Genomic DNA, 16,108 nt, shown 5'->3' with positions numbered 1-16,108 from the left:
GTCAGGTTTATTTATAAAGCACATTTACAGTCAACACTGCCCCAAAGTGCTGTACAATAAAAGGATTTAAAATTATATCGTTAAATACAAGAACAAAATAAATCAACAAGACAGTAAAAGATGTGGCAGTGTTCAGCTCATCTTGTATTAAAAGCCAGTGCAAAAAGATATGTCTTTAAAAGAGTCTTAAAAGAGTCAACTGAAGGAGCCAGTCGGACATTCAATGGCAGAGAGTTCCAGAGCTTGGGCCCCACAACAGCAAAGGCTCTGTCTCCCCTGGTCCTTAGCTTAGATCTGGGACAGACCAGTAAACTCTGGTCTGCGAAGCGCAGAGCTCTTCCTGGAGTGTACAATGACAGCATATCAGATAAATAGAATGGGGCTTGACCGTGAATTGATTTAAAAACAAGCAACAAAATCTTAAAATCAATTCTAAAAGCAACAGGCAACCAGTGCAGTGAAGCTAAAACAGGAGAAATGTGTTGGTGCCGTTTGGCTCCAGTGAGCAGACGCGCAGCTGCATTTTGCACCATCTGGAGAAGATGCAGAGACGACTGATTAAGACCAACATACAAAGAATTGCAGTAGTCTAAACGAGACGTGATCAAGGCATGCACAACCTGTTCCAGCTGATTTGGGGGCAGGTAACGCTTGATTTTACTTAAAAGTCTAAGCTGGAAGAAGCATGTTTTGACCACTGTGTTGATCTCCTTCTCGAATTTAAAAGAGCTGTCTATAAAAACACCAAGGGTCTTAGCAGATGAATGACAGTAGGAGGCGAGTGGACCACGGGCAGAAAGGTCAAGGTCACCAAAGACCACAATCTCTGTTTTGCTTTCATTTAGATTCAAAAAGTTTAAAGACATCCAGTCTTTGACTTCTTGAAAGCAAGTCTGTAGGATGGCAGATGAGTTTGTTTTAAGGTTCAGAGGTAGATAAATCTGCACATCATCAGCAAAGCAGTGAAACTGAATGTTATATTTCTTAAAAATTGATCCTAAAGTAAGCAAATAAAGTGAAAATAAAATTGGCCCTAAATTGAACCCTGAGGTACTCCACAAGTCAAAGGTGCTTTCTGTGACGCAAAGGGACCAAGGTTTACAGAAAAGCACCGACCAGTCAAATAGGACTTAAACCATTTGAGCACTGTGCCATTTAATCCAACACACAATTCAAGGCAAGATAATAAGATCTGGTGGTCAACAGTGTCAAAGGCTGCAGTTAAATCCAAAAGCACAAGCACAGCTGAGCTGCCAGTGTCCATGATTAAAAGAAGATCATTAAAAACTTTTTAAATTTTTATTAATCTTTCTTTAACTTCTGGATCTGTTCCTAAATGTTTCAAATCTGCAGTGATTAAACCATTACTTAAGAAACTTAATCTTGACACTAGTGTATTGAAAAACTATCGGCCGATATCAAATATATCATTTTTCTCTAAAATTCTGGAAAAAGTGGTGTCACGGCAGCTCGTAGACTATCTTACTGAGAATAATCTCTTTGAGCCACTGCAGTCTGCTTTTAGAAAATATCATTCCACAGAGACAGCTCTCACTAAAGTGGTGAATGATCTTCTGCTTACAATGGATTCGGACACCACTATGGTTCTGTTGCTGTTAGATCTCAGTGCTGCATTTGATACAGTGGATCATCATATTCTACTTGATAGGCTGGAAAATCATTTTGGGATTACTGGGAGTGCCCTTGCATGGCTGACGTCATACTTGACCAGTCGTTCTCACTGTGTTTTGTACAGTAACACTACCTCTAACCATAGTGACATGAAATTTGGGGTTCCACAGGGGTCTGTCTTAGGCCCCCTGCTTTTCTCCCTTTATATAGCACCCCTTGGGCACATATTGTGGCGTTTTTGGATTACCTTTCACTGCTATGCAGATGATACTCAGTTATACATGCTGATAACTGCTGGTAATCTCGTTCACATAAAATCCTTAGAAGATTGCCTTGCAGCAATGAGAAGTTGGATGTCTAGAAACTTCCTACTTTTAAGCTCTGATAAGACTGAAATGATGGCTCTTGGTCCAGTGAGACATCGGCATCAATTTGACCAGTTAACGCTCAGCCTTGGCTCGTGTGTCATACATCACACTGACTAGGACTGCTTTCTTCCACCTGCGAAATATAGCGAAGATTCATCCCATCCTGTCTATGGCTGATGCTGAGACCCTGATCCATGCATTTATCTCTTCTAGATTGGACTACTGCAATGTTCTATTTTCTGGTTTACCGCAGTCTAGCATTAGGGGTCTCCAATTGGTTCAAAATGCTGCAGCCAGACTTTTGACACGAAGCAGAAAGTTCGACCACATTACACCCATTTTGGCATCTCTTCACTGGCTTCCTGTCTCAGTGAGATCAGATTTTAAGGTTCTGCTACTAACCTATAAAATTATTCATGGACTGGCACCTCCCTACCTAGCTGACCTAATTAAACCTTACGTACCGGCCCGGGCTTTACCTTCTCAGGGTGCAGGACTACTTTGTGTCCCTAAGGTGAATAAGAAGTCTGCAGGTCACAGAGCTTTCTCTTATTGTGCCCCTGTTCTGTGGAGTGATCTCCCTGCATCAATAAAACAGTCAGATTCTGTGGAGATTTTCAAGTCCAGACTTAAGACACACTTATTTTCCCTTTCATATGGCTAGCATAATGGTACAGTTTTGTTTTATGCTTTTTACTCTTTTAATTCATTTATTAGTAATTGGAGCGGGCTGCGGCCTCAACTTTACCTAAATTCTGGGTCTTTTAGTGAAGTTGTAGGGCTAGTGGCCGGCGATCACCTTAGTATTTCTCTGTTTTTCTTGTTGTTTAATGCTGGCAAATTATACAGTATTTTTTGTCTTTCTGATGCCTGATTCTGTTTTTTCTCTCTGTTTAAGGTGCAGCTCCATCCAGAGATGGGAGTTGTATTCGTGTTGGCGATCCTCCTGTCCTGTGCGCCAATAACATTTCTTGTATATTTGTCGGTGAACTGTTCTGTAATTTATGTTTGTAACATGGCCCAAGCAGAGGGTCACCCCTTCGAGTCTGGTCTGCTCTGGTTTATTCCTCAGAGGGAGTTTTTCCTTACCACTGTTGCTGTGGGGGTTGGTAAGGTTAGACCTTACCTGTGTGAAGCACTTTGAAGCAACTCTGTTGTGATTTGGCACTATATAAATGAAAATAAATTGAAATTGAAATCATATTATTTATTGTTCTGTTCTGTTCAGTTACGTTATTTTCTGATTGTTACCTTGTTTTGAGTGTATTTAAATGTGTATAGTGACTGGTGTACGGGATTGGCGTTTATAAGCTTTTGCTTTAGCCCATGCCCTTTCGGCCGCACCCAATTGGGAAATCGTTTGAGTTATTGTTGCATTTTCTTTTGTTTTTTGATTTGTTATGTTAGTATGAGATTTTTATGTTGGTATTTTGTTCATGCGCGTGCTGAATAAAACTCATTCACATCTTCACATCACAGATGCACTGTACTTATCAAACACTATGACACTCTGAATTAACCTTCTCCTTGTGTTCTTTAAGGAAGGTCAGGGAACAAATATGGGTACAGTGACTCACTGATTGTAGAAAATTACAGAAACATCTGAGACTCACAAGATTCTGAACAAAAAGTTCACATTCCATTTCTTCTACACAGCAATGCTTTTGACATTTCATTGTTATGTTGGTGGTGAAAATATAAAGTCATCTCTATAGAGACACGAGTTCCTCAGTCTCTCGACATTTTGAAGTAATTACTTCCTTTTTTATACAACAATTGTGATTAGGATGAAAATTATAGTTGTCATGGCGAGGGTTCGGAATAATTTTAGTGAAACACTTTGACGTCTGTTTATTCCAATGTGAAATGCCTGCAATTCTCCATATGGACTCTGGAGGCAGATTCAAAAGAAAATGTAAAGGCTTATTTTGACAGTTTATGGTGCTCAGTCTAAAGTGCATGGGCACAATTTGGTGTGGGATGGGGGGGCCATGTCCCCCCCCACCTTCTGACATATATGTGTGTACTTGAAACATGCTATGCCAGTTTTATGTGCAAACCATGTCAGAATAGTATCTTTGTTTCTGCAAGTTTGTATTTTTAGCAGCATTGACTTGTTTACAACACCTGTTTCTTGTTTGTCACATTCGGAATTTTCTGGGACTGCATTTGCCCAGATTTGAAACCAAAAATAGTTGCCTCTAGGGATTAGTGTCTACAATGTATCAATGGACCATATGCTAATTTACTAAATTCTGAAAGTTAGAAAAGGAAATCAGAAAAGCTATCTGGGACCTCAGAAAGCCCATCTGCAATTATTGCTTGATCTCCAAAATCAGTCTATACAAGCAAAATTATTTTCAGTATGAGAGTTGTCATTAGTGCCACTTTGAAAATTAAATTCATGATAAGTAATTTATCCTAAACTTATGAGCTGTTGTTTTTTCAAACTTATGCAAAAACAAATCTTGAGAAAAAAAATACAGTATGCGATAGCTAATAAGTATTAAGAGCCTGTTCTTTCATATTTATGAATACATTTTACCACATTGCAGTTGTTTTTTGAAATGAAAACTCAACCTATCATTCTTTTTGAATTCTACACATGTGGTGATACCTTATTTACACCAGGATGTTAATAAAATCAATGCGGGCTATTCTCAGAATAAAGTACTAAAATCCACAGTTTCAAATTGCATAAGTCAAATGGTGTCCACTTTATAGTCTCCTCAAAACATTAAAATTACTGTTCTGGATGCTCAGAATGCATCTGAGCTTATCTAGAAACCGTTGGCTTCTGGGGACCTAAAGCGGCCCCCAGACCCCTGGCCTATGGGCTTCGGTCCTGCGGGCCTTGCACTTTGTCCCCTTTGGACACTTTGGATTCATTTAATTACTTTGTGGTGTATTTTAATCATAGCACATAATAAACTGATTGTAATTGTATTCATCAATAGTCATTCTCTGTCATATGCAAGTGTGCCAACATTTGGTACATTACGATTTAGATGGTAGACTCATGCAAAGTGTCCAAGCCTGCAAGTGGATAATTTTTTGGAACACTGGGGAACCATTTGAGCATCTTGTTAGTGTTAAAGCAAATCTTAAAGCTCATTTATTTTCTACTGTTACCGTTAGCTTTATTGTTTTTATCTTAATTGTGAAGGTCGTGGGATTTCTTCCCACCTGATCCTTTCTGTGTGGCGTTTGTGTGTTCTCCCCATGTTCATGTGGTTTCCTCCGTGTGATTTGGCTTCCTCCTACTTCCAAAGACATGCCGATTAGGTGAACTAGAAACTTAAAATTAACCGTAGGTGTGAGTGAGAGTGTGAATATGTTTGTCTGTCTATATGTGGCCATGCAACAGACTGGCATCCTGTCCAGAGTGAACCCCTCCTCTCGACCAATGACGGATAGGCTCCAGCTCCCAAGACCCTTGACTGGAGGAAGCAAGTATAGAAATTGAATGAATAATTATATCTTTTATTTTTTATGTTGTATTTTCATTTAAGACAAGATGTTTCTCAGCATTCAGTTGCAAGGAATTTAGGGATTCCATGATCTACAGTCCATAATATAATCAGAAGATTCAGAGAATCTGGAGAACTTTCTACATGTAAGTGGCAAGGCCGAAAACCAACATTGAATGCCCGTGACCTTCGATCCCTCAGGTGGCACTGCATTAAAAACCGACAGACCTGTCGCCCATTGAAAATGTGTGGTGCATTATGAAGCGCAAAATACGACAATGGAGATCCCGGACTGTTGAACAACTGAAGTCGTACATCAAGCAAGCATGGGAAAGAATGCCACCTACAAAGCTTCAACAATTAGTATCCTTAGTTCCCAAATGCTTATTAGTGTTGTTAGAAGGAAAGGTGATGTAACACAGTGGTAAACATACCACTGTCCCAGCTTTTTTGAAATGTATTGCAGGCATCCATTTCAAAATGATCAAATATTTGCACAAAAACAATAAAGTTTATCAGTTTGAACATTAAATATCTTGTAAAAGAGAAAAATAACTGGTGCAACACAGAAATAAGTGCACACATCCACATCTTTGGGCAGTTTTGTCCATTCCTCTTTGCAGCACCTCTCAAGCTCCATCTGGTTGGATGGGGTGTGTCGGTGCACAGCCATTTTCAGATATGATGTTCACTTGGATTCAGTTCTGGGCTCTGGCTGGGCCACTCAAAGACATTCACAGAGTTGTGGATGTGTCCTTAGGGTCACTGTCTTGCTGAAAGGTGAACTGTCCCCCCAGTCTGAGGAGGGTGCTCTGGAACAGATTTTCATCCAGGATGTCTCTGTACATTGCTGCATTCATCTTTCCCTTTTGGCATCTTTAAAATTTGGGGGGATTGAGAGAATCATAGCTCCAACCAGAGGTGGTGATATTATTAAAAAACTCTTATGTAGAGAAGCATTTTGGATTTACACTTTAGGCACTTTGGAACCTTTTGGTGTGAATAAAGATCTACAATTTACCTGTTTTCTTTAATAATTGTTTTTTAGTCTGGTTTTAGTTGTGTGTTTTGGGACAGTGTGTTTCTAATCATGAACTGATTACTAACTGAGTGAGTGTTGTGTCTGACGGATGGTCATGCCCCTTTGGAAGCATCAGGACACCTGCTTCTTATTAGTATTTAAGCTGTACCATCTCTGTCTTTGCAGGACTCTGAGGAAGATGTGACTCTCACATCGAAACGTTAGTCCCGTGTACATTTTTGCTTTCAGCACCTTATTAAATTGTCTGGCACTTATTTCTGTGTTGCACCAGTTATTTTTCTCTTTTACAAATTAGTCTTATCTGGTTACACCAGATTTGTTTGTGCTATACAGAAGCGCGGTGAACTCTTTGTTTTTGCATTAAATATCTTGTCTTTATGGTGTATTCAATTGAATATAGGTTGAAGAGGATTTGCAAATCATTGTATTCTGTTTTTATTGACATTTTATACAACGTCCCAATTTCATTGGAATTGGGGTTTTATATATATATATATATAGGTATATTAGGGTGGTTCAAAAAAATAAAAGTTGGAAATTCATTACTCTCACCCCTTCATTTTATGATGCTTTGGGAAAAAAGAAAGCCTGCCAAATATTTTTGTCATACATTAATATTTAGAGGTGGCACATCATAGCTGAAGGTTGTAAATATATAAATTATCGCTGCCCGAGTGCCCGTGCAATAGGTTATCCATTATCCAGTATCTAATCACATCACATCACAAAGGAAAGCTGCAGAAGCAAAATACAAAGAGAAACTGGAGGAGCCTGGACCATCTAATGTCTCACTACCTGACACTGTCTCCAGCCAGAGTGAAGAGAACACAGAAAGTCCAGATGAAGAATTTGTTATGCCAGTGCCACAAAAAGCCAGTAAAATTAAAGCTGTTGTAACACCAGGACTTGCAGCAGCATTGGATAGGACCAAAACAACAGACAGAAGTGCCACCTATATTCTGACTGAAACGGCAACAAGTCTTGGTCATGATGCAAGCAACTTAAATATCATTATCATGTAAAGGATGTTCTCTTATGTTACACAGCTGTATAATTGGTTCTTGTGCTGATTCATACATTTTTGAATATTAAGTACTGCAAGGCATAAAGAATATTATTGTTTGGAGCTAGATCAAAATATATGTGGAAATATATAAAGCATAGACTTATTTAAATTGATCAATAATGAAACAGTATTTCATCAATAAAATGAAAATGCAATGTTTGATTGTTACAAAATCTTCGCTCCCCCAGTATGTAGGTATTGTAGGAGCATGATACATGTACGAGAAGAACTGCATCTCACAATTCATGTTTTAGTGTTAACTATTTTATGGGATATGAAAAGATTTGATTTTCCAATGTATTGCCATAATTTGTGTCCTGACATATCAATATTAAACTGACAGAAATAATTTGGAAATATCTGGAAATGACCATACTATATGACAAAGTTATTGCGAGCAAAATCTTTAAGGGCTGTGTGCTACCAGTAAAAATTATTAGAGTTTTATGAAATTGTACATGATGTGTTTTTATGTTAGGTACAACAAATTTAGAGGGTGAGACTTGACGTTTTTTGAAAAAAATTTTTTGACCATTTTTATGGACCACCCTAATGTATATATATATATATATATATATATATATATATATATATATATATATACACACACACAACTCAGCCTCATGGCATGTCGTGATTCAGCAGCACGAAATCGGCATTAATCTGTTGGTTCAACATATTTTCACGAAAAGTGCAAAATTTGCATCATAAATTTGCATTGCATCATAATTTGCATCATCATCATTCTAATTCATTCCATGATGGGTGCGCACTTAATTAAAAGTGCAGCGAGGGGTCGGGGGTTATGGTTAGGTTAGGGGATGGAGTAGGGTTAGGTTATGGTTAAGGTTGGGGGTGGAAGTAGGGCAGGGGTGTGCTGTGAACATTTTTCAGTCCTGGAGTTTCATATCCAACCGGCCCACAAACCGCCAGCGCACAGAGATAAAAAGAGTTCTGCTGTGACATTTAAATCCGGCATTTATGTGCTGACTGACTGTGAAAATTGGGTGGCTTATAATAGAAAGTAAAAGTTAGTTAAAACAAGAACGGTATTGTTAACTCACCAATGCACCACTGTGCGATTTTGGCCCTTTTTCAGCCGATTTTTCACTCGTGGGAGAATTTTTTGGATCGCGCCGAGTTTCAGCTTCATGCGTCCTGCGTCTCACGACCACCTCCCAATGGGGAATCATATGGTCGGATGAAAATCAAACCTGTTTGATATTTTGGTCGGCCGTTGTGACTCGTGAGGGTTCCGCGCTGCTGAAGCAGAAGCATCTACGTGCTGATTATGTCGCGCACTGTGTGTGTGCAAACACCGGAGAGAGCAAACAGTGATCTCATGTAAAGTCTTGTGTTTTTTATTGCGTTCCCTCGCAATAACCTAATATCATATTAAAGTTCATGCCTATCAGCGCGGACAGTGAGTGGAATCAGGCGGGGAGAGACTGAACGTATATGCGCGCGCGCGCGCGCGCACACACAGCAGACAACAGAATTTACGACAGATGAGCACAGCTGTAAGACTCCGTATGAAATATAGTTTATTTATACAACAGTGTAAGTACCAACACCTGTTATGAATGTTTTCTTTTTTTTTTTTTTTACCGTCCTCTCGTGAATCATGTTGCTGTCTGTGTGCGTGTGCATGTACGTTCAGTCTCCCCCACCTGATTTCACTCACTGTGCGCACTGATAGGCATGAAATAAAATTTTTTTTAAAAAAGAAACGTGACCCCGACGTGTGGTTTTTGAACGTACAATGTGAGCAGTCAGATCGCATCAGAGCATCGGGCCGTACAGTGTGAGAACATGAATCGTGCGCTCTGAACTTTTAAACCCTGCGGTTTTGTTGCACAGTTTGTGCTGGAGCCAAGTACAATGATTGAAAATATCGTACAGTGTCTGCCCAGCCAAGTCAGTGAAGTCTGTAAGTAGCTGGAAGAGGTGGTACTAAACTACAAATGTTGATACGGCTGACATCCTGGCATCAACAGGTATGTAGCCTGTTATGCCCGGCCCTATTTGCCACTTCCCTCTTCGCTCTGTCTTCTTGAAAAAATATCTGTGAGCTTTGCACACTTGGCAGCTTTTCTGAATCTAGCTTTTTCAGCTCCACCTGGCTTTTTTCTGTCCATCTTTTCACTCACGGGCCACTCCTCCTATATTTGCTAGTAGTGCAAGTCCCATCTGGGCGCACAGGGCTTGATTGGACTGAACTAACTGTAATGAATGCATAGGGGTGTTAAACTTTCAATGGTATGTCCCTACCTGGAAAAGATAACAGCGTTGCAAAAGAAGCAGTCTTAAGTTATTTTCTTGTGAATTTTCGTGATTGTAAAACATTTATAACACTTAGTGTCTTCTCTTTAAGATACAGCAGTCCAAGTGTCTTGCTGTGTAGCCTAACAGTGGTGGTCATATATGTATGCATATATTAACACCCCCTCACAACGGCCCCAGGTTGGACCAGCCCACCGGGAAAACTCCCGACTCTCCCGATTACCCAACACGCGGTAGGAGTAGGGTGAGTAATAGTGAGTTAAAAAAAAAACCTGACATGAAAATTTGAATCATTTCGTGATGGGAGAATGAAACAAACAATGTGAGACTGGGCTAATATATATTAGCTGTCTCTTGACTAAGCAGTCACTGTTATAGCTTTTTTTTTAAATTATGTATGATTTTCCATATGTCATGCACAGAAAATTTGATTTGGCAGTTTCTCGCCATAAGAAAAGAGAAGTGTGCACATCGACGTATAGATGATTTATTTGTATCACTGTGACTGAAACCTCTGCTGAAGTTCACCTATTTTATCACATGCCATCCATTGGAAGTGTTTCTTTCACTTTTTGTGTACTCACTAAATTGGAAGTCCATAAAATCACTTTTAATTAAAATGCTGTTAAACATTTAATGGCTGAAGCTCATCAGGCAGAATGATCCAAAGTTTGGGAAACTAGATGAGAAGGTTTTTGTTTTTTATGGGAAATCTGAAGGAAAGAGCATAAAGTCGGATGGTTGGCTGAGGTACTTGGTGCATTTGATCATCACAGGTGGTGGTGAGCTCCCTCGGGGCTGAGATCAGTTGCGCCTGGAGCTTCCTTTTGGCTCAGCGTGTTGCTGCAACACACAATCCTGTCGTGAATGTGTGAGGTCAAATACTGGCTTTTTTGTCCGCTCTCGTAGGATTTGATGAATGTGTGTTCTGTGATTTTTTTATTTATTTATTTTTTTTTAATCAGTTGACACTGATGTTTTTGGAAGGATGTGTTTGACAGTGAGGGATGTGCAGCTGAAATATGAGTTTTAGGCATTGAGAAACGTGGGCTTTAGTTTGGTGTTTGTCCTGATTTACTTCCAGAGTTGTGTTTTTGCTGCAGGTAAGTCTGGCACCCGTCTGAATTATTATCCCTCATCTGCCAGTCAGCTCTGGTTTAGATTCACTTTCATATGCATGTCCTAAATGTGATCAGAATCTGTTGTGATGCTGCAAACTCAGCCTGAGTATTCCTATGAGTTTCCATCAGTACAATAACAGACCCACTTTACAGTACTTTCACAGTGCTTCACTTTTTGCACATTTTATGTTACAGCTTTATTCCAAAATGGAGTAAATTCATTTCCCACTCAAACATCTACTCCAAACACCCCATCATGACAAAATGAAAAAGGTTTTTTCAAATTTTACAAATTTTTTAAAAAGAAAAAAACTACGGAATCACATGTACATAAGTATTCACACCCTTTGCTCAATGCTTTGTTGACGCACCTTTGGCAGCAATTACAGCCTCAAGTCTTCTTGAATATGATGCCACAAGCTTGGTGCACCTATCTTTGGGCAGTTTTGTCCATTCCTCTTTGCAGCACCTCTCAAGCTCCATCTGGTTGGATGGGGTGTGTCGGTGCACAGCCATTTTCAGATATGATGTTCACTTGGATTCAGTTCTGGGCTCTGGCTGGGCCACTCAAAGACATTCACAGAGTTGTGGATGTGTCCTTAGGGTCATTGTCTTGCTGAAAGGTGAACTGTCCCCCCAGTCTGAGGAGGGCGCTCTGGAACAGATTTTCATCCAGGATGTCTCTGTACATTACTGCATTCATCTTTCCCTCAATCCTGACTAGTCTCTCAGTTCCTGCTGCTGGAAAACATCCCCACAACATGATGCTGCCACCACCATGCTTCACTGTAGGGATGGTGCCTGGTTTCCTCCAAACATGACATCTTGAGTTCAGTCTTTGTCTCATCAGACCAGAGAATTTTGTTCCTCATGGTCTGAGAGTTTTTCAGGTGCCTTTTGGCAAAATACAGGTGGGCTGCCATATACCTTTTACTAAGGAGTGGCTTCCACCTGGAAAAGTGAAGCGCTGTGAATACTTTTTGGTTACACTTTATGCTCATGTTATGGCAACAGATGTATCCAAGGTTACTGGCAAATTACAGCGAAGCACATGTATATTTATTATGTTAATTTAAAAGATAAGTTCACTTTTTGACGAGCTTATTCATATGAAATGGCTTAGTGATGGTCTAGTGGTTAAGGCGTTGGGCTTGAGACCAGAAGATGCTCAGTTCAAATCCCAGCCTGACTGAAAAATCACTAAGGGCCCTTGGGCAAGGTTTTTAATCCCCTATTGCTCCCTGTGTGTAGTGAGCGCCTTGTATGGCAGCATCCTCACATCGGGTTGAATGTGAGGCATTATTTGTAAAGCACTTTGAGCGTCTGATGCAGATAGAAAAGCGCTATATAAATGCAGTACATTTACCATTTCTAATGGAAACCCAGAACTTAGATATTATCTCTTGATATCTATTAAAAAACATTTTAAAATGAAGAACTAGTTTGTCATCCAGAAACCCTTGTTTAACTAATCTTCTAGTAAGTTTATAGTGTCTAGTGGAAAAACTTTTGTAATTATCACAAATTCGACCAATTCTGACTAGTTGATAGGTATAAACATCATGTCCTTCTTGATATCAGGCATTTTCCTGCACCTTTTACAGGCCAGAAATGGTAGCTCAAGTGGTAATGTTTCTTGCTGGCAGACAGAGCTTTTGAAAACTGCAGGTTCGAATCCCGTGGGTAGCATGTATTTTGTTTTTTCACAGCAGCTGCGCAATGTGGTTACACATGCTGCAGCTGCTCGCACTGTGCACAAAACGGTCGCAGCGGCATTGTTCACAGCCGCCCATTGGCTCGATGTTTTCGTGATTTGTTCATACAAGCTGTTCTGCCATGATTCATCCTGATTTGTATTTATTCCTACTATGTATGTAGTGACCCTAAATGTCTACTGTGTTATCAAACAGAAAACAACACTAATGGCGTACAACTGGAGACATGGTCAGTAGCACACATGTGGGTTGGGTACTCAATCAGCAAACAGTCCCACCGGCCCACCGGTGTATCTCGATGGATGTAACTAAATGTGTACAAGGCAAGGCGGAGGTGTTGCTCTAATTCATAAATCTGGGTTTGGCTTACTGGCTATTGGAGGTCTAAAATATAATTCGTTTGAACATTTGACTCCCTCCTCTGCCCAGGATACTACTTATAGCCATGGTTAGAAGAATAAAAATCAACCATGTTATTTTGTCACCGTAAATAGGCCCCCGGGCCCATATGCTGAATTCTTAGAGTCATTTGGTAAGTTTATCTTGAATTTGGCAACCAGTGCCACTAACATTCTGATTGTTGGTGACTTAAACATTCATTTAAATAAGACTTCTGATCCCCCCTGCAAAACATTCATGGACATTACGGATGTATTGGGATTCCAGCAATGCATTCAGGGTTCGACTCACATTAGTGGAAATGCCCTGAATTTGACATCATGCCTCTTGCCTCAGTGGTCTCAGATCACTCACTTATTAAGTAACAGTCTCGTTGCCTTGTTCACTAGAATGACAAACTCAACTACAATTGAACATGGAGCCAGACTGCCTGATATCTTAGCATCACTTTCGGAAAATGACCATTCGGTAGATAGTCTTGTGAACATCTTAAACTCAGCGCTCATGACCACACTGGACACTGCTTCACCTACATACACCTACACCCCCTGAAAACACAGTTGCCTTCATTCAATGATTACTTATGTGGCCTCAAGCATAAGTCTAGAGGTCTAGAACGAAAATGGGGTATTTCAAAACAAGAAGTAGTTCACCTTGCATGGCACAATGCTATACTAGACTATAAACATGCACTAATCATACTACAAAATGGGCCTAATACTCTGATTTGATAAGCCAAAACAAGCATAATTCAACGTTCCAGTTTGATACAGTGGCAACACTTACCCCCAATCTCAATTCTCTTTTGTACCCCTTCCCCTTCCCCTTGGCCCTACCCCTACCCCTACACCTACCCCTTTAAAACAAAGGGTAAGGCAAAGGGTATACCTCTTGCCCTATGAATTGAGACACCCCTCCGACTTAGGAGAAAAAAAAACTGCCTTCACCCTGATTTGTACTTATTCCTACTATTCAAACTGTCGTCTTCACTGTTTGTTAACATGGCAACCGAAATGCAACTTGTTGCAGTAGCCTGTTTGCTCTTTTTATTTTCTCGCCTTTCTGCGTAAATGCAAAGAAATAGAAGTCGCAGATTTCTTTGATGCATCACAATCATGTCATGTTAATTAATTTAATTTGTAATTTATAATAATAATAATAATAATAACTAATAGTATTAGTAATTAATTAATTAATTAGTAATTGATTAATGTTAATACTAATAATAATTAATCAATAATAGTAATAATTAATATTGTTTGATTAATCATTAATTGATTGATTAGTAATTAATTAATTAGTAATTAAAATAATTAATAATAATAATAATTTATTAATTTATATAGCGCCAAATCATGATTAATCGCCTCAAGGCGCTTAACAAACATCATTTAAAAGCAGAATAAAATGAAATAAGACTAAAACACAATAAAAAAAATTTAAAACATAGATAAGTAAAAGAAGTAAAATAATAAAAAGAATAAAAAAGACACACAATCGTATAAAATACTAATGATAAAACAGGAAAACAGTTTATTTATTTAAAATAAACACTTGAAATATATCAGTCTGTGTGCAATGAATGTTTCACTTTTTGAATGGAATGACTGAAATAAATCAACATTTTCATGATATTCTAATTATATGGCCAGCACCTGTATGTATGTTATGGGCTGCATATAGTTCTGTTAACCTTATATTTCTTTTTCAAATTCTCCCATGTTTTTATCCAGCCCTATTTCCTTTAGAAATTTCCTTGACAAATAATAGCAGTCTATTAGGACATCAGGTTATGTGTTACACATATGTGTGTGTATATATTTTCCAACTTATTCCCATTGATGAAACTTCTCATTTTCTGCCTGAAAGCTTATTAGGAGACGAGTGTGCTCAGGGCTCCCTGTTTGTTTACAAAGTACACATGCGTTACAAACCTTGAAATCCAACAGCAGGGATTTATATTATCCAAAGATTTATGAACATACAAATTAACGTGCTTACACTTTATTATGATTTTCTCTGTTGTGAGATATAAAAGTGTCTTATCGTAGCGTTTGTGTGTGTATGCATTATAACGCCTCAGCGCACGAGCAAATTTATGATATTCTTCAGAACGAGAATATATGCAACATGCATCCAGCAGCATACATGTTGCTGTTATAGGCAACTGCCTGTAAAGTTTTTTGGCAAGTTCTAACTTTCTAAACAGTGTAATTTGTAATGAAAGGTGTTTCATTTGTGCGGCTCTTTCGGCGCCATGTTTGTTTTTTCGGAGACAGCGGTAAGCTCCTCCTACCCCTCCAAATGAAGTGTGCATCCATATTCACTCCAAACGGAGGGGTTTTTAGCCCTCTGCCTACCCCTCCGCCTTGCTCCAAAAAGAGAATTGAGACACCCCTCTGTCTCTCGTGCCCTCGCAAAATGGAGGGGAAGGGGTAAGGGGAAGGGCCAAGGGGTAGAATTGAGATTCAGCCTTATTCACAGACAACCACCTGTAAGTAGCTCTCCATTTACAGCTCAAGATTTCTTAGATTACGTCAAGAAAAAATAGATGACATTAGGTTAAATATATTCCAGCATGCCTCAGTCCAGCCACTACACCCTGTTATTGAGGTGGGTGCCATCAATGATACATCATCTCAATTTACCAAATTTTATATTATTTCAGTGGGTGTGTTGATGAAAATCGTAACTTCTGCTGAAAGTATGTCTAGGGCCTACTGTATTGGAAATTATGGATCTGTCATTAATCTCTGGATCTGTTCCTAAATGTTTCAAAAATACAGTGATTAAACCATTACTTAAGAAATCTAATCCTGATCGTAGTCTATTGAAAAATGATAGGCTGATATCAAGCATCATTTTGTTCTAAAATTCTGGAATATAATTCAAAATCCATACCTACTTTAAGAAAAGGGAAGAGCACAGGATAACATATAAGAGTGGAGGAAGGTGCACACAGGCGGATGGAGGAAATCAGAGACTGTAAGGTGGTGGCAGGAGAGAGTGTAG

Source organism: Thalassophryne amazonica, chromosome 4, assembly GCF_902500255.1.
Source record: "Thalassophryne amazonica chromosome 4, fThaAma1.1, whole genome shotgun sequence".
NCBI classification, from domain to species: Eukaryota; Metazoa; Chordata; class Actinopteri; order Batrachoidiformes; family Batrachoididae; genus Thalassophryne; species Thalassophryne amazonica.
Note: the sequence above shows the minus strand (reverse complement) of the source record.